At 46.0% G+C, this 24883-nt stretch overlaps 1 protein-coding gene across 12 annotated transcripts in view; it reads left to right on the forward strand.

Annotated features, from left to right (window-relative positions):
• Window positions 1–24883, forward strand: part of ARVCF (ARVCF delta catenin family member) — a 615179-nt gene that overhangs the window by 336783 nt on the left and 253513 nt on the right. The window lies entirely within an intron of this gene.

Genomic DNA, 24883 nt, shown 5'->3' on the forward strand with positions numbered 1-24883 from the left:
CTCTGGAGACAGGATTGATGAACAAAATAACAAACAGTTAAACCCTCACATTTTACCTTTGTGTTGCTTAAAAATGGGGTCAAAATTCAATTCATTTTGCCTTTAATGGGGATCCCATATATTACTCTCTTTCTGAAATCATATGCAACCCAAGACACAGCCATCCTTCAGAATTCACATTTGTTTGAATATTGCAATTCAATTCTCCAGCCAAGTAATGTGTACAAAAATTAATATACTAGGCTGAAGTGTACATATAAATGTATATGTTTGTGAAAATAACGTCTGAAAATGCGTTATATTTGGGAACATTGCTTTGCCCCAAAAATGTGTCTATTAGGCAAAATTGCATACAAAAATGTGTATATTAGGAAAAAAATCACACTAAAATGCTGAGGAATTCAGATGAGGACTTTATTTATTTATTTATTTACTTACTTACTTACTTACTTACTTACTTACAAACTGAGGTGGAAACATGGAGAATTGAATGGAGGCCATTAGTGGGCTACTTGTTGAATTATCATTCTTATATGGAATCCTGTACAGGATTTAAGATATGAGCACCGCAAGAATGTAGAGAATGCATATTTGGGGCTTAGAAAATAAATGTAGATGTGATTTAATGGAGCTGTTATGGGGAAGAAAAAAAAACATCAGGGAAGGAGGGATGGGAAATCAAGAAGAAAATGTGTAAAAAAATATGATACATATGATTGGAATATTTAATAAAAACCATTGTAAAGAAAGAAATGTGGAGAACCATACTTAAGATTGGAATTAAAAAAAACAAACCAAAACAAGAAACTGAAATGGTCAGATTCACATGTCAGTAGTTGTGGCTCAAGATTCCCCCCTTCCACACACACATAGAGAGACGCATGAAGGACACCTACAAATTTTCACTTCAGTTTGTTGCAAATAAATTGGCTGTCTTTACCTGCGCTCTCTGTTAAGGAGGAAAAAGCCTCCTCTTGAAGGAGGTTGTCAGTGAGAAAATAATAGAAGGTGAAGAGCCCTGAGGGAAAAGGGATCAGTTTGACAAAACTACTCAAGGGCAAGGTGCTTGTGTAAAAGGAGAATATGGCAAGCGAGTAACAGCTTGAGGAAGTTGTACATGGACCGCTTTTGGGTGGCACAAATTGCATCACAAATCTGAAGAAGAAGAAGAAGAAGAAGAAGAAGAGGGGTTTGCAAAACTGAGGAGGAAAAGAGCATCACCTCAGGCAGATGGGGGTCAAGAATGAGGTGATAAAACTAAGAACTCAAACTGACTGATTCACAGAGGTGAACAACCGGGTCAAGGAGCTGAAGGCACAGAATTCTCATTTGGAGAAGGCATTGATGGCAAAACACAGCTCTGGGAAGAGCTTTAGTGCAGCCCAGGCGAGGGTGTCAGGTGTGTGTGCAGGAGCCAGGCCCTGTGACCAATAGGACTCTGCAGGACTGGGGCCTTCCTAAGTTTGTTCTGAAGAGGCAAGGTGCGGCCACACAGGTGAGACCGATTGGTAACTCACAGCACCTGGTGGCAAGAGCTGGGAAGGGATATAAGGCCAGCATTTCCCTTCCGCTCTTTGCCACAGCAACACATTTCCTGCCTTGCTGTGTTTGGCTTCTTGCTTCCTGATCCTTGAACCTCGGCTTCTTGACCCTTGGACCCTTGACTTCGTGACTCCTTGCTTCTTGATCCTCGGACCCCTGACTTTGTGACTCCTTGCTTCTTGATCCTTGGACCCCTGACTTTGTGACTCCTTGCTCCTTGATCCTCAGACCCCTGACTTCGTGACTCCTTGCTTCTTGAGCCTCGGACCTCTGTCTTTGTGACTCCTTGCTTCCTGACCCTCGGACCACTGACTTCGTGACTTCGTGACTTCTTGCTCCTTGATCCTCAGACCCCTGACTTCATGACTCCTTGCTTCTTGAGCCTCGGACCCCTGACTTTGTGACTCCTTGCTTCCTGACCCTCGGACCCTTGGCTTCTTGACTCCCGGCTATCTGAACCTTGGACTCTTGGCTTTCTGACTCCTGGCTTCTGGACCCCCATTCCTGCTCCCACCCCGCCATCTTGCCCCCGGTCCTGACGTCCCCTGCCGGGACTTTGATCACCCGTGAACCAGACCATGACAGAGGGAAGTGAAACGTCAGGTGTCTCAACACCCCACACCCTGGCAGAAGAAGAACCCTGCGGATCAAACCAGGGGCCCATTCTCTTCTCACAAGGGCCTCTGGGAAGCCCACAAGAAGAACCCCAGTGCAAATTTATTTCCTTGCTTGGGATTCCCAGCACCTTCCATTCAGAGAAACACTTGCTTCTGACAAGAATGAGAGAGACAGGCTGAGGTGAAGAAAGGGAAGTAAAAGACTGCCCAGCCTCTAAGAAGCTACTCTGTCACTGGGGAAAAATTGCTTGGAGCCAAGGCCCGGAAGGAACAACAACAACACCAACAACAACAACAACAACAACAACAAAATGGCGTCAGGTGAAGGCACCTGCCTGGTATCCATAGGTACTTCCACCCTGAAAAATCTATTCTTCGAAATGCAGAACGGATATTATGTGGCAGTGCCAGTCCCTCAGACTGATGTGCTGGAGTGGACCTGTGCGGGGTAAGGCAATCTTGCAAGTAAACTGTTCCCAAACCATTAAAGGCTTTATATACTAATAGTAACACCTTGAACACGAGTCATCAGTGAGTCTCGCCGTATTAGCTTACGAATTGTGGTATAATGGCATGGTTGGAAGAGTGTGCTGGAGATATATATATATATATATGCAGGTTTTGGTGTCTTCGGGTGTCTTCCCGTGTAAGAGTTGGGGTGTCTAGGCGACGTTTCGACGAGGTCTCACTCGTCATCTTCAGGCTGGTGCTTTCGGCTTCTTGTTACTGGAACAGAGCAGGATCTCAGTGTTTGAGTTCCTATAAATACTGTTGAGGGGGTGTGGTGTATAGCCTCCAACGTTCTGGGCAGAGAGGAAGTTCCCAGGTTAGTGTGCCTTTTCTTCTTTTGTTCATTAATTACTTGAGGGATATCTTGAGTGATTTCTTGAGTGATATTCTGAGTACCACTTAGGAGGGTCATTAGGTGTGGATTAGTTGCTAAAGCTTTCGTGTCTTGACCTCTTGAGCTTGTGAAGAGTTTTTCTGAGAAGATGGCTGTACTGCAAATAGTTGTGCTCTGGCTTGGCTTCGTGTATAGGGGCGAGCTGTGGTTTTGTGCCCTGTGCCAGCCAGATCTGTGTAGGGATTGCAGGGGGGTGCAGCATCCGGAGGTGCCACTATGGTTTGGCTACTGGATGGTGTCTGTAATTTATCTGTGGAGAGGGTCTGGGTTTGGGTCTGGTGTGGTTGATTGGAGATGGCGTTCTGTGTGCCTCTGGTTCTGGTGTCGGTTTTTGTGGGGAGGGCTAATTTCCAGATGTCTGGCAGGCGGGACGTGTCGTCACGCTTGTTCATGTTGTGAGGGTGTTTCTCTATCTCGATGGCCGGAGAGAGGGGTGATCCCATAGGTGCTCCTTCTATCTGTTTGTATCTCTCTTCACACAAGTGCCCATTAATGAAGCCTTGACAGCCATTCAAAACAAATACAATCCCCCCGAATACATCCTGGACCTGACCAACCACTGCCTAACCAACACGTACTTCATCCACAATGGACAAAGATACAAACAGATAGAAGGAGCACCTATGGGATCACCCCTCTCTCCGGTCATCGCAAATCTGTACATGGAACACTTTGAAACCAATGCTTTAGACAAGTCAGAACACAAACCCAAACTTTGGCTCAGATATGTTGACGACACCTTTGTAATTTGGCCACACGGGAAGGAAAAACTAGATAGCTTCCTCACACATCTCAACAGCCTACACCCCAAAATACAATTCACTATGGAAATAGAAGCCAACAACCAACTTCCCTTCCTTGACGTCCTAATCTACAAAAAACCTGATGGCTCCCTAGGACACACTATCTACCGGAAAAAAACACACACCAACCGCTACTTACATGCACAATCACACCACCACCCTGCACAAATAAACTCCGTAGCCAAGACTCTCATCTCCAGAACCAAACGCCTGGCTGACAAAGACCACTTGACAACTGAGTTACAGAATCTCTCAAATGTGTTAATCGCCAACGGATACCAGCAAAACAGGGTTACGAAGCTAATCCAAAAAGAAACACCCCCCAAAAACCAAGACACAGAAGAAAACAATGGCATGGCCCTCCTTCCTTATATCAAGGGCACTACAGATAAAATTAGCAAAATCCTCCATAAACACAATATCAAAACAGCCTTTTGCACCAACCAAAAAATAGCCAATATCCTCAGAAACCCCAAAGATAAAATCCAGCTAGAAAACCAAGGGGTCTATGAAATACCCTGCAAAGTCTGCCCAGCCACGTACATTGGACAAACAAACAGACGAATAAATGCACGTATCGCAGAACACAAGAATGCCGTCAAAAAAGAAGAAAAAACTTCCTCTCTTTACCAACACATGAAAGAAACAGGACACGAAATTAATTTTGCAGATTCCAAATTGCTCTTTAACATGGAACATCACCACAAGAGAATAATCATGGAAGCCATCGAGATAGAGAAACACCCTCACAACATGAACAAGCGTGACGACACGTCCCGCCTGCCAGACATCTGGAAATTAGCCCTCCCCACAAAAACCGACACCAGAACCAGAGGCACACAGAACGCCATCTCCAATCAACCACACCAGACCCAAACCCAGACCCTCTCCACAGATAAATTACAGACACCATCCAGTAGCCAAACCATAGTGGCACCTCCGGATGCTGCACCCCCCTGCAATCCCTACACAGATCTGGCTGGCACAGGGCACAAAACCACAGCTCGCCCCTATACACGAAGCCAAGCCAGAGCACAACTATTTGCAGTACAGCCATCTTCTCAGAAAAACTCTTCACAAGCTCAAGAGGTCAAGACACGAAAGCTTTAGCAACTAATCCACACCTAATGACCCTCCTAAGTGGTACTCAGAATATCACTCAAGAAATCACTCAAGATATCCCTCAAGTAATTAATGAACAAAAGAAGAAAAGGCACACTAACCTGGGAACTTCCTCTCTGCCCAGAACGTTGGAGGCTATACACCACACCCCCTCAACAGTATTTATAGGAACTCAAACACTGAGATCCTGCTCTGTTCCAGTAACAAGAAGCCGAAAGCACCAGCCTGAAGATGACGAGTGAGACCTCGTCGAAACGTCGCCTAGACACCCCAACTCTTACACGGGAAGACACCCGAAGACACCAAAACCTGCATTCCTGTACCCGTGAAAATCTACGAAAGCAAATATATATATATATATATATATATATATATATATATCCAGGTTTAGTTTGCGGTTCCAGAGTTTCTCGCTTTGGAGCCTTCGGTGCCTTACACTCTACTGGATCCTTTCTGTCATTTTGCACTGCCAGTTGCTAGTCCAAATACAGACGCCAATCCTCTTCTAATCTTGTCCTCCACTCCCTGCTGTTACGCTTCTGAGCTGCTCCTGTTAAACCCTGGTGCGTTTCTTCTGACAGTACAATGGCTTCCCTTCCCACAGTGTCATAAATCTTACATTATAATCTTTATGATCTTTAATGATTGAATAATAACATTTTCTTGAGGGTAACCTGCATCTCCTTTCTCTTTGATAACCAAAGCAACATGTGGTGTTTTTTTTTGTTTTGTTTTTAACTAACACTGCTTTAATGATTAAGAAGAATCACTTTCATCTTTAAATCACATCAATTTACTTGCGTGATAGTATAGCCCACGTATGCCTAATCCTCTCTCCCACCTCCCTTTAATCTTGGCCTGATTTGCAATTTATCTCAGGCCTTTCGCTGTTTCGTGTAAAAACTCAATTGCTTTCTTTTAATCTTTTAGTAGATTATCTCATATTAGCAAAGGTATATTCTGGAATGAGTAAAAAACAACTCTTGGCATTAGATTAATTCATATTGCGTTTACTCATCCGAAAGCAGAAGGCTTTTAGTTGAGATGAGGTTTTTTGGTAACCTTTGAGAACCACTTTGCCTTACACAAGGTCTTGCGCAGGTGTAAGGAACCTAAAGTCTTCCAGATGTCGCTGCACTACAGTCTCCATGATTCCTGGCCATTGGCCATGCTTGCTGGGACTGATGGGAACTGGAGTTGAGAAGCACTTGGAGGTTCCTCACACCTGGTCTTGGATCTATATCAACTTTGTATGTGTATGTAATTTTTACTTTACCAATTGTGAGCCGCTGCTCTTTATAAGGTAAAGGGTAAAGGGACCCCTGACCATTAGGTCCAGTCGTGGCCGACTGTGGGGTTGCGGTGCTCATCTCGCTTTATTGGCCGAGGGAGCCGGTGTACAGCTTCTGGGTCATGTGGCCATCAGGACTAAGCCACTTCTGGTGAACCAGAGCAGCTCACGGAAACGCCGTGTACCTTCCCTATTTATCTACTTGCACTTTGACGTGCTTTCAAACTGCTGGTTGACAGGAGCTGGGACTGAACAACAGGAGCTCACCCTGTCGCGGGGATTCGAACCGCTGACCTTCTGATTGGCAAGTCCTAGGCTCTGTGGATTAACCCACAGCGCCACCCGCATCCCTGCTGCTCTTTATAGGAGATCATAAAATCATAGAATTATAGAGTTGGAAGGAATCATGAGAGCCATCTACTCCAACCACCTGCAATGCAAGAATCTCACCTAAAGCATCCATTGAACCTCTGCTTCAAATAGGTAGCTAAGTGGCACTTGGTGAAGGAAGCAAACCATGATTGATTGTGACAGATAACATTTAGCCTATGCCAAAGGAGGGAGCATAAGAGGTGTATTTGTTTGTCAGAATGCAAATGCGCCGTGAGAATAACCCTACAGAACCTTGCATTCTAACACTGAGAAGAGTTCTCCTGGGCAAATGCTTTCACAATTTCCAGTGGCTTTCCTTTGGGTTCAGAGCTGCAGCACACACTGTTTACCCATTGCACCCCTTGAAGCAAAACACAAACCCTGGAGTTCTTCCTAGTTTGGGACTGACCCACAGCAAGATGGGGCACAGAAGGTCTTGGAATTTGGGAATGAACTGCTCAAAGAGCAGACTAAAAGAGAATGAGGGAGAAAGTGGGTTTCCAACCCTGTGCCCCCCTCATAATTCTTATTTGGGGGCATTTGGACTAGCTAGTCATCAGACGAGAGCTTACTCCTAATTCTCTTCCTATGGTAATACTTGGCAGTTGTATTACCAAAGTTTGAAGACACTTTGGACAACAGACAGGGCCTTGTCAGTAGCTGCATCTTCTTTTGACTCTTCTTTTTAGGAGAAGCCTGCCAGGCTTGCTGCCAGCCTCCACCTTCCAGAAATTGGTTTGGCCTTTTCTTTACATGTTGCTGTTAAATGTTGCCCAGGTCCCATCAGCGCCATGCATTTCTTTCTATATACATAGAAATGTAAGGCTGTCGTCACGCAGTCCCCATGGGAGGTTTGTAGTGCTGCACACCACAACCCCGGGTTTGCCCAGAGTCAGAGCGCAGCCCCCATTGGAGAATTCACAGTGCCCATTCAGAATCCTGCATTTGCATGAAGCCATAGCAGGAGAAGAGAGAGAAATGAATGCAGGTTTTAAAATGGCAGTTTTGCATCTGCTGGATTGGGTCAGAGGTCTATCTGGTCTGGTATCCTGTTATCACAGTGGCTGATCAGTTGCCTGTGAAAACTATCATCCGGGTTCTTTAGGAGAAATCATATTCTCTAAATGTGTTTTAAACATATGGGGCAGATGTGACCATTATTTTTCAGCACCGTTTTGCAGTTGTAATAGTTGGTACATTTCTAATGACCATTTGGCCTTATTTCGGTGTCGTGCTTGCAATGATAAGCTGCCCTGCAGCCTATTTTAAATGGATAGATTTAAAATAAATAAATAGGTTTGGGGGATGTGAACTGCCTGTTCACCTTTTCTCCCGCTCACTGGTTTTCTTCTGCAAACCTCTCGCCGCCCCCAGCTGTTTTTTAGCCTCTTTTTCCCTGGCCAGCCTGAAAGGCAAGGTTAACCTGGCTGAGGAAGAATGGCTTTTGGGATAGGGAGTTCATTTTACCTGGAGCAAATGGTGATTAACGAAGAAAACATTTGCTGAGGGAGCATGCAATTGTCAACACCTTGATTGTTACAGGTCCAGCAGAATTTTCTGACTTTCGAGAGCCAGTGTGGTGTAGTGGTTAAGAGTGGTGGACTCGTAATCTGGGGAACCAGGTTCGCTTCCCTGCTCCTCCACATGCAGCTGCTGGGTGACCTTGGGCCAGTCACACTTCTCTGAAGTCTCTCAGCCCCACTCACCTCACAGAGTGTTTGTTGTGGGTGAGGAAGGGAAAGGAGAATGTTAGCCGATTTGAGACTCCTTAGGGTAGTGATAAAGTGGGATATCAAATCCAAACTCCTCCTCCTCCTCCTCCTCCTCCTGCTCCTCCTCCTCCTCCTCCTCCTCTTCTTCTTCTTCTTCTTCTTCTTCTTCTTCTTCTTCTTCTTCTTAAAAACAAAAACAGAACCCAAAATGTTTGCCAATTTAGGAACAAGTATTTGCTGAGGTGACGTCATAATTATCTCTCAGATTATTTCAGGCATAGCTGAAATTTATTACTTTGAAACAAGGGGAAACTGCTTTATATAAAGCATGTTTTATGTTTATTTAGGATTAGGCATTTGCTGAGGAAACGCCTAACTGTTAGCACCCTGGTTACTTCAGGACTAGATGAATTTGTTTTTTAAAACAAAAACAGTGCTTTAAATAAAACAAAATAAAACTATGTGGCTAATCATCTATGTATTTTAAATTATATATGTCAGTTATTAGGTAATAAAGATGGGGGTTGGGAATGAATTTTGAAAGGAAAAGGTGGTCCTTTGTTTACTCCTCAGTGTAATTCTTAAATTGAATGGTCCGGAAAGAATGTTTATTTTATTTATCTCTAGCCTATTGTTTAGGAATACCACAGTTAAAGTTAATGGGGAAAACACAAGTTTTCCTAAATTGTTTGTTCTGGCTAGCAGAGCAACGCTCCAAATCTCCCAGCACATGGAGCTAAATTCATATATCCAATTCCCAAGCTGCTGCTGCTACTGTTTATCTAAACAGGATGGACCGGCAACAAAATGTTGCAGTGTGAAGTGTTCCAACAAGTGACCAGGGGTCTATTTCCAGGATGCCCCATACCCCTTCTGCCCTGATTTTTGCCCAATAGGCCCCAAATCACTATACTTTTAAAGCAGTATTATAGCTCATTAAATGACAATGGCCTCTCCCAAAGAATCCTGGGAACTGTAGTTTGTTAAGGGTGCTGAGAGTTGCTAGGAGACCATTATTCCCTTACCAGATCAGTTTAATAATCCCTCTTCCCCGAGAGCTCCGGGAATCGTAGCTATGAGAAGGGGTAATGGATCTCCTAAGAAGTCTCAGCCCCCTTAACAAACTACAGTTCCCAGGATTCCTTGGGGAAAGCCGCAAGTGCTTAAAGTGGCATGATACTGCTTTAAATGTACAGTATAGTACAGAGTCGCGGGTGGCACAGTGGGTTAAAGCACAGAGCCTAGGACTTGCCGATCAGAAGGTCGGCGGTTCGAATCCCCGTGACGGGGTGAGCTCCCGTTGCTCGGTCCCTGCTCCTGCCCACCTAGCAGTTCGAAAGCACGTCAAAGTGCAAGTAGATAAATAGGTACTGCTCAGGCAGGAAGGTAAACGGTGTTTCCATGCGCTGCTCTGGTTCGCCAGAAGCGGCTTAGTCATGCTGGCCACATGACCCGGAAGCTGTACGCCAGCTCCCTCGGCCAATAAAGCGAGATGAGTGCCACAACCCCAGAGTCGACCACGACTGGACCTAATGGTCAGGGGTCCCTTTACCTTATATGGGGACTTAGGGGTCCCTTTACCTTTACCATATGGGGACTTAGCCACAGAACATGCTTTACTCATCACTGGGGATTTTGCCTCCTTATGTCCCCCCTTCCAGGCCCCCCCCCAGCACACCTGCAAATATTTGAGTTTCCCTGAAGCAGGCTGATATCTGGCTCCTTTCTGGGAGTGGTGGTGCCATTTTGGCTACTTAAGAATCCACAGATTGAGAGGTGAAAAAGTTTAAGCATCTCTTGGCCCGTCCACAGAATATGGGCTGGGCCATACACTTTGCTCTGGTGGGTCTCATGAAGTCTGTGTCACTACATTGGGTTGGCAGGGAAACCTACAGGATGAGAACATGTTGTGTTCTGATCCAATGGCAGATCCCACAGGAAAATAAGTGAGGTTGCAGGACCACGGATAGCTCCGACTGAGACACTTGCTCTGACAAAGGTTGGGAGCAGCCAAGAAGCCATTTCAGTTTCTGTCTCCAGAACACCACCTCTAGGCTGCACCCCCTGGCACTCCTCTGTTCCATTGCCTCCCTCCTGGTGGGCTTTCTCTGCTGCTGGAACATTGATGTGTGTTGGGAGGCATCCGGTTCTTCAGGTTCAGGGAAAGGTATCCATGAGGTCCAGCCTCTGGCCCTACAAAACCCTGGTCTTCCAGGATGTTCTTCTGGGCTTCAGGTCTCTTCCAGCAATCAGCTCAGAGCTATGAACTTGTTCTGGTAGCCATCTTCAAATATCTAAAGGGCTGTCACATGGAAGATGGAGCAAGATTGTTTTCCGCTGCTCCAGAGAGTGTGACCTGAACCAATAGGTTCAAGAAACGAGATTCCAAATAAACATTAGGAAGAACTTTCTGAAGGTAAGAGCTGTTCAATAGTGGAACTCATTACCTCAGTAAGTGGTGGACCTTCACTGGAGGTTTTTAAACAGAGTTTGGATGGCCATTTGTCAGAGATTCTTTAGTTGTGATTCCTACATTGCAGGGAGTTGTACTAGATGACCCTTGATGTCCATCTTAGCACTATAATTCAAGATTCCATAGCTCCTTAGTTGGTGCCTCTGCAACCTCCAGATCTGGGTTGTTTTTGGATTATGGGTCCTGACAGACCCAGTTCATTTGGCTACTAGGAACTGGATTAGAATTCCTTTGCAGTTGATTTTTATTGATGAAGGTCTCAGTGATACAAGCAGAGAGCTATACAGACTCAATGTGGTTCCTGCTCTTTGTTTATTGGGTGATGATGAAGGGTACAGGTATCCCAGGAACATTGGGTAATATCAGAGGAGAATTAAGGTGAGGGTAGAATGACTCATTGGGATGCTGGTGGCGTCTAATCTACACCACTGAGCCTAGGGCTTGCTTATCGGAAGGTCAGCGGTTCGAATCCCCGCAACAGGGTGAGCTCCCGTTGCTCTGTCCCAGCTCCTGCCAACCTAGCAGTTTGAAAGCACATCAAAGTGCAAGTAGATAAATAGGTACAGCTCTGGCGGGAAGGTAAACGGTGTTTCTGTGTGCTGCTCTGGTTTCGCCAGAAGTGGCTTAGTCTTCTGGCGACATGACCTGGAAAAACTGACTGCGGACAAACATCAGCTCCCTCGGCCTGTAAAGCGAAATGAACGCCACAACCCTAGAGTCATTTGCGACTGGACTTAACTGTCAGGGGTCCTTTAGCTTTTTTACGAGTGACTCATTGTATTGAACATGCAGGCTTTGAGAACGACTGCATATTATTTTGCATTATAGCAGCTTGGTCATATCTTGGCTTCGAAAGGTTCCAGTGTTGGCCATTGTGTGCCTATCGCAGTCACTGCCTTTGCTATTTTATGCTCCCATTGTCCAGTTTATCTTTGATGTGTAATAAGGCTGATAGCCAAATTTCCAAGAAAAGAAACTGAACTGGATCTGCTGAAAGTTTTTGACAAATGGAGTTGGCCGTTCCCAACTGAGGAAACAGCAGAGCTGGCCTGGCCATGAGACAGGGAGAGGCGACCCACTTTAAGCAGCAGATTTTGGTGTATAATTAACACGGAGCAAATAGTCTATTGTTTAGTTTATTAGAATGCCTTTACCACCATGTGGGTGCAATTTGGATTTTTCTCTTGCAAGAAGCAGAATGATCTTGGACAGTTGCTGGGCAGCAGGCATGGCAGAGCTATCAGCAATTGTACCCCTGTTTTCTCTTCTTTTTTGACTTGATGACTGCTCTTACGACTGGCTGCTTGCCATTCCCTGTCTCATTTCACGTTTTGACCATTTCCTGGTGAGCTATTGATCTGAAAGTATGAAGATGCTAAATGCATTTGGTACACACCTCTTTGTACCTGCTCCCTATATTAAAGGTAAAGGGACTCCTGACCATTAGGTCCAGTCGTGAACGACTCTGGGGTTAGGGTGCTCATCTCGCTTTATTGGCCTAGGGAGCCGGCGTACAGCTTCTGGGTCATGTGGCCAGCATGACTAAGCCGCTTTTGGAGAATCAGAGCAGCGCACGGAAATGCCGTTTACCTTCCTGCTGGAGCGGTACCTATTTATCTACTTGCACTTTGACGTGCTTTTGAACTGCTAGGTTGGCAGGAGCAGGGACCGAGCAACGGGAGCTCACCCCGTGGCGGGGATTCGAACCGCAGACCTTCTGATCGGCAAGCCCTAGGCTCTGTGGTTTAACCCACAGCACCACCCACGTCCCTAATGGAGGCATGTAGTTGCACATATAAACTTTTATATAGCTTTTTGCGGTCTGCTGAAAGGGCAATGCTCCCTTGGCCTTAACCTCCAAACATCTCTCTGGAAACAAATCAAATTAAAATCTCCTTTCAAGGTGCAACTTGGCTCTGTGCGCAGCGCCTCACCCAGGCTCATTAGAGCTGATTAGTTCCTGAAAATTGCAGTGTGATATTCTAATCAACCAACTGCAGACTTTGACACAATTCTGTGTCCAACCAGAGTAGACGGAAGATATGTTTCTGCATCAATCTCCTCTTGTCCTTCCCCGTTTAAAAATGTGTGTGTTATCTTTGGTCAGTGCACATTCATTTCAAGAACAGGCTTGTAAATAAGGTTGCTTTCCTTGGCGAAGAGAGAATGCTTTGAAGGCAAAGGAGTCCTTTGAGACTGGGAGGGTGAAGAGCTCTGGGTAAATTTCCTACTTCTGACCCCTTCTTGCTTCCTTTGTTTTGGAATATGTTTGCACTTTCTACCTCTCAGGGGGACCTTTGAAGCACTTACAAAGACAGGCAAAACAACCCCCCCCCCTTGTGTTCAGCTCAAAAGAGGGAAGTGCCCGATACCTTATGAGGGGATTTGCTTTCTAGGGTTTCCTGTGTATAGAAAATGCTTGGCAGCCCGTTCAATGTGGGGAGAGGGGCAGTATATTAGAATTATGGCCTGAGCCAGAAGGCAGTATGTGGATACTAGCAAGATGGGGCTTTGGGCAGCAGCAGGGGATTTCTGGTAACCCTGTCAGAAGGTAAAGGCAAATGTGAGGTGAGAGAATAGCCTACAAGCTGGGGATGGGGCAGGGGGATGGGAGGGAGAGGCACAACTCAGGAAAACAGGAGAAGCAGGTGGTTAGGAGGCAAACAGGCAAATTTGTCTTGAGTAGTTCAAAAGACTTGCTGGCTTAACAGCCTGAAATTGCTAGAGTGCTCTTGCACTCAGGGCCTGCTTGCAGGCTTCCAGTAGGCATCTGGTAGACTACTGTGAGATAGGTAAAGGTAAAAGGTAAAGGACCCCTGGACAATCGTCCAGTCAAAGGAGACTATGGGGTTGTGGCGCTCGTCTCGTTTTCTTGAGGGAGCCGGCATTTGTCCACAGACAGCTTTCCGGGTCATGTGGCCAGCAGGACTAAACCGCTTCTGGCGCGATGGGACACTGTGACGGAAACCAGAGCGCACAGAAATGCCGTTTACCTTCCCGCTGAAGTGGTACCTATTTATCTACTTGCACTGGCGTGCTTTCAAACTGCTAGATTGGCAAGAGCTGGAACAGAGCAACAGGAGCTCAGTCCATCACGGGGATTCAAACTGCCAACCTTCTGATCGGCAGGCCCAAGAGGCTCAGAGGTTTAGACCACAGCGTTGCCCGCATCCCCTGTACTGTGAGAACAGGATGATAGACTAGGTGGGCCACTAATCTGATCCAGCAAGACTCTTCTTATGTACATAGCTAGGTGGATGTTGAGGCTAACAAGATAAGATGTGGAATGAAATTAAACCAGAGTTCCCTCTTTTTTTCAAAAATGTTTTCTGTGTCCCTTGTCAAAGCAGTCAGGGCATGGAAAGGCATTTATGGAACGTGTCATCTTCCTGCCTTTCCATCAAAGCCTGGGATCAGTGTGTGGTGGAGGTTTTGTTAGGGCTGCTTGCTAATCTTGTTGATACTATTCTTGTCACTGGTGCAGATGAGCTTCTGAGGCTGAGGGAAAATATTTGAAAAATTCCTTCCCTTTCCCCATAGAGAACCACAGAAATTGACCCTTGCTGGGAGGTCTGGAGAAAGGACAGTGCACTTTCTGCCTCTCTTCTTTAGAGCTGTTTGTAGTAAAAGAGGGGCCCCTCCCTTACTCATATATAACTCATACATTACTCAGAGCTGTTCTTCCCGGGGAGGCTAGAAAAGGAACAAGAACAATGCAATGGATGTGGGAGATTTCACATTCTGTTTGCATGACAGATAGCTTTTGCTTTGTGTGTGAATGCAGCCGGATGAGGGTAGGAAGTTACCTGCTGATAGGGATGGATTCAATATGCATTTGAAGCCAAATCTATCAAATAATGCACTTTCCAAAACAATACATGAACCAAAACATAGCTATCCTTTGAAATTTGCGGTGCAGGTCTACAACCAACCAGTGTTTCCCAAAATGCATAGATTAGGGAAATGTGTGCATAAGAAGGAAGCTGTACAAACTGAATCTAGTCCCCCACCATCCCTGAGATATGGATGCTTCCTCCTTGCTAAGACGCTATCTGCACTAAACATTAAATCAGTATTGTACCACAGAGTGGTTTAATAGTCCATCGCTCTTTCCAGGGAATTCTGGGAATTGTAGCTCTGTGGTCTAAACCACAGAGCCTAGGGCTTGCTGATCAGAAGGTCGGCGGTTCGAATCCCTGTGACAGGGTGAGCTCCCTTTGCTTGGTCTCTGCTCCTGCCAACCTAGCAGTTTGAAAGCACGTCAAAGTGCAAGTAGATAAATAGGTACCACTTTCGCGGGAAGGTAAACAGTGTTTCCGTGCGCTGCTCTGGTTTCGCCAGAAGCAGCTTAGTCATGCTGGCCACATGACCCGGAAGCTGTCTGCGGACAAACGGCGGCTCCCTCGGGTATTAAAGCGAAATGAGCGCCACAACCCCAGAGTCGTCCGTAACTGGACACTTAACAGTCAGGGGTCCCTTCACCTTTACCTTTAAACAACTCTCAGAGCCCTTAACAAGCCACGGTTCCCAAGATGCTTTGGGGAAAACTATGATAATTTAACATGGCGGGATACTGTTTTAAATGTATAGTGCAGGTGGAGCCTAAGATGCATATTACATTCCACAATGCCCAATGAGCATAGAGTTGCAGGGAATTATGGGAAAAGAGCAGGGAACTCTTTTCCTGTTGCGACTTCAGGTGCTTCACCAGATGTGCCCTGTGGCACTGAGAAACAGCTGGGAGTATTCCAGCCTTCTGTTCTGCTTGACGTTCTCACAATTAAAATCTGGTGCTTCAATTTTTTTGAAATTTTCCCATGCTCAGCTGGCGAGTCCAAGTCCATCCAGTGGCACATTTGGCTGTGAATAGACTTGAACATGAGGCAGTGCCCACGTCCAGTGTGCCATCTATTGATCCTCACTGGCCAGATGCTTGTGTTGTGGTATAATTGGCACGATTTCAGAGCCCGTACAAAGACTTATTTTTCCCGGTGTCCTAATGTGTCTCTTGCAGGAGAAGAGCCTACTGTTTAATGCACAGTTCTTTCCTTGAAGAGACTAAATTAAACAAGGCCAGTTTTCAAAGGGGGGAAAGTGTATCAAGATTTATTGAGAGATGAAACAAGGATGCATGAAGTAGCTGAGATCTGAAGTAGCTGAAATTGGAGGAGGGGCGGCGGTTGCTTAGTATGAAATTGCAATTCACGCATTTTTTACCTTTGCTAGGTTTGTTTGCTTTTTTACAGATTATTTGGATACGCTTCTGTGAAGTGAGAACAAAGATATGGTTGAATTTTTAAAACACTTTTTTTTACAATATTTATACCTTGCCTGATAACAAAGGTTCTTTGGGCAGCTAATAGCAAATAATCAAAATGTCATATTGCTCGATGAAAGTCAGCTCTGCAGAGACGAAAGGAAACTATATGTCCCCAGAGCTCAGTAACAAAGAAGCCTTGGTTGAGGTTTTTGAACTGTGGCTGGGGGCCAAACCTCACTTTGCAATCTGTGATGGGATCTTCCAATGTATTTCCCTTTGCTTTAAAGCAACTGTAGAGTAGGAGGAGGGAGGCAGATAGGACTGTGGCAGCCATGTTAGAGGAAGATTCCCTGCCCATCAAAACATCATTTCCCTGGCACAATGTTCCTGATTAAAATAACCTCCTTCACCTGAACTGTTGGAGAGAGAGGTTTGAAAGAAAGATTCTTACTCTCTCATAGCAGAGTTACCACAGTGGTGATTGCTCCAAGCACATTAAACCTTGGTTAGATTTACATCTGCCTTCATCCACCTTTAAACAAACGTTCCCCACAAAAATACTTAGGCTAGAATAAATCACAGACACTTATCTTTGCAAATAAGTGGAGATTTTACTCATAGGTACAGCAAACAGGTTTCCATCCATGGGCAGTAAAATAAAGAAGAAAAAGGTTCCAAACAACTTAATAAAGAAAATAATGTAGTTTCCTTAGAAAAGAATCATGCAATCTTCGCAATAGGAAAGAAGCAGGCTGTAAAAATCCCCTTTTGGAGAGATTAATTAACTTGTAGCCAGCTTCTTCAAGGAAGCAGAGAGCAAAGGAAGAAGCAAAGACTGCTGGGAGCCTGTTGAGCTTCTTCCACTGGTTACTTGAGCTCTGGGCTCAGGTTAACCCTTTCATGCATGCAAATGTGAGTCAGTAACTGTATATTGCAACAATCCCTTCTGGGGGTGAGTGTAAGGGGACTGGTATCAGTAATGGGGGTAGATGAGGTATCCTTTTATGCTTAGGATCACATCCACTGTGTACATTTGAAGAAATCTTGTACCATTTTAATTGTCATGGCCTCCCCCAAAGAAACCTGGGAATTGTCTTTTGTTAAGTGTGCTCGAAATGGGAGCTCTGTACAGGGGACGGGGTGTCTCCTAGCAACTTCCAGAACACTTAACAAACTTCAGATTCCTGAATTCTTTGGCAAAGTGCTATAGGAAAATTTTAATTGTATGGTGTAGATGTGACCAAAATATGTGTATTGAGTGGCTTGCTGAAATGCGTGTGCACTTTTATTGTTTACTATAACTACATTGTGCATTATTACATATGTTTTTTTGCAAGATTTTTGAGATATCATAAGCTCCCTTGGGAAAATAATTGCATTTTGTGTTGTATCTTGAAAGGCAGCCAACACATTTATTAAATAAAGAAAAGCATTGACATTGTACCCTTCATTTTCCCTGCTGCTTTAGCATATTTGTGGAATTTGTTTTTTATTTATTTTTACAATTTATATACTGCTTAATTACAGTCACCTCTAAACAGTGTGTAATAAGCTTAATAAATACAATTGGTTGAAACTATGATATCTGAAATGCTGAAATAAAAAGATATTCACTGGGCATCCAAAGTTCAACAGGGAGGGTTGCCTAGTCTCAGCTAGAAGGGAGTTCCATTAAATTGGACCCACAATTCTGAGCGGCTGATGGAGATGAGCCATGCAGCCAGTGGCGTAGCGTGGGTTGTCAGCACCCGGGGCAAGGCAAGTAATTTGCGCCCCCTAACCCGTGGATTTGCGCCCCCTAACCCGTGGATTTGCGCCCCCTAACCCTAACCCCCAGATGTTGCGCCCGGGGCGGCCGGCCCCCCCCTGCACCCCCCACGCTACGCCACTGCATGCAGCTGAACCACAGGGAATCACTAACAGTGTGACTCCCCTGAATTTCAACTGGGAAACTCTTGAGAAAGAGTAAGCATCATATCCACTCCAGCACATTTCAGCAATCAAATCGGCAGCCTTCAACGACTTCTTTGGTGTAAAGGAAAACATTGGGTATGGTTGCCAGGTCAGGACCTGGTTGCCAGACCCTGAGAGTTCAGGGCCCAAATCTGAGAAAACTGGGGCAGCCCCTGGTGGAATAATTTGGGGGTGGGGGCTGGAGACGGAAGTTAATTGGGAGACAGGAGCAGAGAAGGACAGATCTCCCGTCCTCTCTGAGTGTCTGTGTTTCTGCTGGGCTGAAACTTGCATGCACAATCATATAAAAGATGCCAGAACTCTTCATAAACATCTCCCTCGTTCTCTTAGAATGGCAATGGTGCCCACCTGAGAGGTGCCAGAACAGAGTTTCAGCACGTTCAGGCTGGAATATATGTGTGTGTGTGTGTGTGTGTAGTGCTCTTGCCCACCTGGCGAGGGGTCCAGGCAGACCTGGAGATCTGGGAACCTCAACTTGGGCAGCTTCTATCATGCACATCTGAAACTGACCCTCAGCTTGTGACTTGCGGAGGGTCCACAGAGTGTTATGTCTTCTCGGTAGTGGCGCCCGCCCTGTGGAACACCCTCCCTTCAGATGTCAAAGAAATTAACAGCTATCCAACTTTTGGAGGACATCTGAAGGCAGCCCTGTTTAGCGAACCTTTTAATATCTGATGAATTATTGTATTTTAATGTTTTGTTGGAAGCCGCCCTGAGTGGCTAGGGAAACCCGGCCAGATGGGCGGGGTATAAATAATAAATTATCATCATCGTCATCATCATCATCGTCATCATCATCATCTAGCCTCTGCTCTGTTTCTCTCTTTATTAACTCATCTGACCTTCCTGTGGGGAAAAAAGATACTGTTTTGTGATTTCATTTCAAACCTCACATCCTTTTAGTCATAGTTAAGTGCTTTACAATCATGGTTAAGTGCCAGAAACGGAGAGTTCAGAACCAGTGAAGATGTACCCCTTTCATACAATGTGTCTATCTTAAGAAACACACAGTTCCCTTTGAAATGGCATCAGAATTGGCCCTTGAACTCAGCTTGATTCACTCCTACAACATTTTCAAGTGTTACTCGCTGCTGTTTCCCACTGATTAATCTGTCTGACTAGCCCATTTACTGTTTTTCCATGGGACACTCTTTTTGTTCTTGAGCAGGAAAATGCAATCTGACTTAATTGGTACTAAGGCGGTAGCTAGGTTACTATTCCGTGTTTCTTTTCTTTCTGCATATACCCAGTTCGTTAATTTTTTAATTTCCTGAAGCGATGGGTAGGGATTCTGCTTGTGGCTGTTGGTTTGAAAATATCACGTGATGTCCCATTAGTGCCCTGGGCTTCTCAAAGTGGTTTGGGGAAGCTGACGGCGAGGGAGAAAAGCAAAAGTATGAAAAGAAAAGTATAGGAGGGTGTTATCCCCGGTGGTCAGAATAAGCTATTGCAGAATTGGGAAAATGCAGGTGTTATATTTTTCTGGTTATGAGTTTTATGGGTGTGTGAAATTGCTTTCTAGTCCAGCAGAGGAAGAAATGGACACTAATCATCTCAGAGCAGCGGCATTTTGGACTGACTTAGAAACATGTGTGAATGAATGGAAATGAAATATGTAGACATCCTACCATATTCTTCATGCTCTATCTAGAGTGGCAAATAAAATAGCTCCAATGACTTGATGAGGAGTCTGCTTTGTTGCTTACCTCATACCTTAATCATTTTAATCACCTGAATTCTCTTTTTCTCCCCCTCGCCTATCCTTCTTTTTTCTTAAGTCAAAACTACTCACTGTTCTAACAGAAAGCAACAGTTGGGTGTCATTCTAGAGTGAATATTTGGAATACAGTGGTGCCTCGCAAGACGAAATTAATTCGTTCCGCAAGTTTTTTCTTCTTGCGAGTTTTTCGTCTTGCGATGCACGGTTTCCCATAGGAATGCATTGAAAATCAATTAATGCGTTCCTAGGGAAACCGCCTTCAGACCAGGTCCGGGCACAGTCTGTCCCCCGACCTCTTCTGAAGGCTGGGGGAGGGGACAAGGGCTTTTCTTCCCACCCCCAGCCTTCAGAAGGCTGTTCTGAAGGCTGGTGGTGGGAAGAAAAGCCCTTCTTCCCACCTCCCGCCCCGCAAGCTCCGGGGACAGGAGGGCTTTGCTGCCGACCGCCAGCATTTTAAAAGCCCCTGCTGTCCCGGGGCGATTTTAAAATGCTGGCGGGCGGGAGCGAAGTCTCTGCTGTCCCGGGGAGATTTTAAAATGCTGGCGGGCTCCTGCCATAGGCGCGCGTCACCTCTCCAGCCAGGAGAGGGTCGCAGGGGGCTGCTTTAGCCCCGCGCGCCCTCTCCCAGCTGGAGAGGTGACGCGCGCCTATGGAGGCTCCTGCCATAGGCGCGCGTCACCTCTCCAGCCGGGAGAGGGTCGCAGGGGGCTGCTTTAGCCCCGCGCGCGCTCTCCCAGCTGGAGAGGTGACGCGCGCCTATGGAGGCTCCTGCCATAGGCGCGCGTCACCTCTCTAGCCGGGGGAGGGTCGCAGGGGGCTGCTTTAGCCCCGCGCGCGCTCTCCCAGCTGGAGAGGTGACGCGCACCTATGGAGGCTCCTGCCATAGGCGCGCGTCACCTCTCCAGCCGGGAGAGGGTCGCAGGGGGCTGCTTTAGCCCCGCGCGCGCTCTCCCAGCTGGAGAGGTGACGCGCGCCTATGGAGGCTCCTGCCATAGGCGCGCGTCACCTCTCCAGCCGGGAGAGGGTCGCAGGGGGCTGCTTCTCTGCTGTCCCGGGGAGATTTTAAAATGCTGGGGGTCGGCAGCGAACGCTTCGCTCCCGCCCGCCAGCATTTTAAGATCGCCCGGGGCAGCGGAGAAGTCTCCGCTGTCCCGGGAAGGCAGGTGGGGGGAGCAAAGACTTTTGCCCCCCGCCGGCCTTCAGAAGAGGTCCAGGACCTCTTCTGAAGGCCGGCTGTGGGCGAAAATCTTTGCTCCCGACCGCCAGCAATTTAAAACAGGTCCCCGGAGATTTCCCTATGGGCTTTCGTCTTGCGAAGCAAGCCCATAGGGAAATTCGTCTTGCGAAGCGCCTCCAAAACAGAAAACTCTTTCGTCTTGCGGGTTTTCCGTCTTGCGAGGCATTCGTCTTGCGGGGTACCACTGTACTTTATTTTATGTAACTGGCAGACAGAAGCTTGGAAGTCCTTTTTATTTTTCCTCTTCTCTCTTTTTGTGTATGTTTGTTTTCTTTTGGTGTTTTTTTCCTTTTCGTTTAGATAAGTTCCTTTTCCTTATTGTATTATGAATAAGCTTTAATAAAATCTTATTTATTTATTTAAAAAAACCACCACTATTCACTGTTCCTTTGGCAGTACCAAAAACTGTTTTCCTATTTTATTTTATTTTACTACTTCTTGTGGAGATATTTGCTTTTTTGTTTACACAGCCTTTTCTTGCCCTCGCTCGCTCCCTCAGCTGACTTCACTTGGCCTTGCTGATATTGTGGGTGATGATATACTGTACAGTAATGTTTTTGTTCAGCTCAGAATATTTCTAAAACATTTCCAAACAGTGCAATCATAGGTAATTCACCAAGACTGCACAATCATAGAATTGGAAGGGATCCTAATGGTTCAACCAGTCCAAAATCTTGCAGTGAAGGGGTGTTTATTTTTTGGGGGGGGTATTTATTTTTAGATTTCCACCCCACCTTTCTTCCAAGTAAAGGTCTATGCATGGTCCTCTTCCTCGCAGTCACACTGTCAAGTAGATTAAGCTGAGATATAGTGACTGGCCTGTTGTTGTCAATATCACCTGTTGAGCTTCTAGTGACCCAGGAGGAATTTGAATCCTGGTCTCCTGGGTCTCCAAGACTCTAACCACTACATCATGCTGGCTCTATGAGTCAGTAATTAAGGAAATGATAAGATAGTAGCTACATGTCTTTGCACATACAGAAGCACATTTTGCATCTGCTGTATTCAGGGAGAGAAAAGGCGATGGACTGGTTAATATGTTACACCAGATTATGGCCTGATTGTCTTTGCATTTCTGTGCACCCACAACACGAAGGTGTCAGCGATTTTTGAGTCACAATGATTTATGGATTGCCAGGAACAATATCTTTCAGGAATCAAATGCCTGAGTAAACAGGAATGTTTAGATTTCAACTGAGGGCCAATGATGAGAAGACACACTTCGCCAGGAAGAGCATTCCACAAACGGGGAACCACCACCAAGAAGGCCCTGTCATGGATCAACATATTAACCAGTACACAATCACGACAAGCCCCTCGTTGATGAGTAAAACACCAGGACACAGATATTAGGTTAATGTAATTGGGCAAATTTTGGCCACAACTTTATTGGTTACAGAATGTGAGCAGTATTGGCTTAGGCATTGGATTGACCTGACTATATCTGACTCCTGCCTGTCATGCAGGGAGTCCGGTAAGGGTAAACCACTGGAAGGGGAGCCCTGTCGATTCAAACCAACTCGAGCCCCCCCTGGGTTCCCAATGGGGTCGTGGCATGGCCCTAGCCCTGCCTCGGGCTTCGGACCAGATCCACACCCCCGGATTGCTTTAATGGAATACCCTTAAGCTTGGAGGGACAGGTGATGGCCACACCTCCCCTCCTCCATCATAAGATCACCCAATGCCTAACTGTACAACCTTACAAGTTGTGACGATTGCTATGAGGTAGGCGAAAACCAAATGGCCCATGCCAATTTGCCAAGTGGAAAAATTCCTACCAGGCCCCTCAACAGCGAACAACCAAGGTCCATAGCAAGGCCAGGCACCTCCATTTAAATGGGTCTTGGCCATGCCTTTCCAGCCAGCGAATTGGCTGACTGGTCGATGACGTGGCCAGAATCCTCCAGGCAACACGGGACTCCACCCCCGGAGGGTCCACCACAACTCCTCTCCACATTTAAGTGGAGCAGATCTTTCAATCAATGATTTATGGATTGCCAGGAACAATATCTTTCAGGAATCAAATGCCTGAGTAAACAGGAATGTTTAGATTTCAACTGAGGGCCAATAATGAGAAGACACACTTCGCCAGGAAGAGCATTCCACAAACGGGGAACCACCACCAAGAAGGCCCTGTCATGGATCAACATATTAACCCGATACGATGTCACAGGGTGGCTCCTTCTACAACAGTACACAAACACGACAAGGCCTAAAATAAGAGGCTGTGGTGGTGGCTAATCTTGCCATTATATTTCCAAGTGTACCTTCTTTCACACGGTGAAATCCAGAGAGTCAGTGGTGAAACTTAAGTTCTGAGCTGAATGCATCCATCATGGATCTGAATGGCACACAAGAACCATCAATGGAGTAAGCCACCAGTTAGTCAAATGCAGGCTGTGGGGTGCACATCCTTGTTTTATAGCCTGTAGCCTGCCTTGCTGCTTAAGCATTCCATATATTTCACGAGCCATCAAATCGTGAGCTTTTAACAGCCACTCTTGAACTGTTATGTCCCATAGGGTCACTGTGGATTCTTTCGATAGCGAGGTCAGTTGGAGTTCAGCCTTGAACTCCTCTACAAACCCGTAATTTGTCCTGAATTGCAGCGCTCTTCCCATCTTAATTCAATTTGAAATTCATAGAACTGAATTAACCAAGATAAAGGATTGCTTCAGAACAGAAATGGGCTATCTAGAGTGATTTTTTAATTTTATTTTTTGGTACTCTGCTTCTTGTGTTCTTCCCATTTTTTAAGGGCAGTGATGGTCAGTATCTGCCACATCTGGTTCCCCATGACCAGGTGTGTGTGTGTTTTATTTAAATTCAGTTATGGCAAACAGTTCACCCACAGTTTTACATGTTAGCAAAAAGACACAGCGAATTTCTCTGTGTATATGACACAGAAATGTCATTGTATTGCTATCTTCTGCACATTCAGGAATAGCAAAGGGGTCACTTCCAAACTGCATTTTAAGGGGATATTTCAAGGCAAATATTTATCTGGCTCCCACCTCATCAGATACCTCACATTTGCCATGTGGATGGCTTCAAAGTTGTGAAGCACTTATGGCTAGGGGGTGATTTCTGTTGAAGTTGACTGCTAAGGAACTAAAGCCCCATCCGGACTTTACATTTAACGCAGTATCATACTGTAGCCGTGGCTCCCCCCCAATGAATTCTGGGAAGTGCCATTTATTATGGGTGCTGAGAGTTGTTAGAGACCCCCTATTTCCCCTCCCAGGGTTACAATTTCCAGAGTGGTTTAACACTCAGCCCCCCTTTTCCAGGGAACTCTGGGGATTTTAGCTCTGTGAAGGTCTCCTAACATCTCTTGGCAGCCATAACAAATGGCACTTCCCAGGATTTTTGGGGGGTGGGAGTGGGGGGAAGTCATGACTGTTTAAAATTGAAGGACAATAAATATATAGTGGGATGCGGGTGGTGCTGTAGTCTAAACCACTGAGCTTGCCATTGGGCTTGCTGATCGGAAGGTCGGTGGTTTGAATCCCTGCGATGGGGTGAGCTCCCGTTGCTCAGTCCCTGCTCCTGCCCACCTAGCAGTTCGAAAGCACGTCAAAGTGCAAGTAGATAAATAGGTACCGCTCCAGCGGGAAGGTAAACGGCGTTTCCGTGCGCTGCTCTGGTTCGCCAGAAGCGGCTTAGTCATGCTGGCCACATGACCTGGAAAAACTGACTGTGGACAAACATCGGCTCTCTCGGCCAGTAAAGCGAGATGAGCACTGCAACCCCAGAGTCGTTCGTGACTGGACTTAACTGTCAGGGGTCCTTTACCTTTTTAAAATATATAGTGCGGAAGGGATTGAACTGTAGCCTGCTAGCTGAGGACAGCACA

Source organism: Podarcis bocagei (assembly GCF_964188305.1).
Source record: "Podarcis bocagei genome assembly, chromosome: 16".
Taxonomy (NCBI): Eukaryota; Metazoa; Chordata; class Lepidosauria; order Squamata; family Lacertidae; genus Podarcis; species Podarcis bocagei.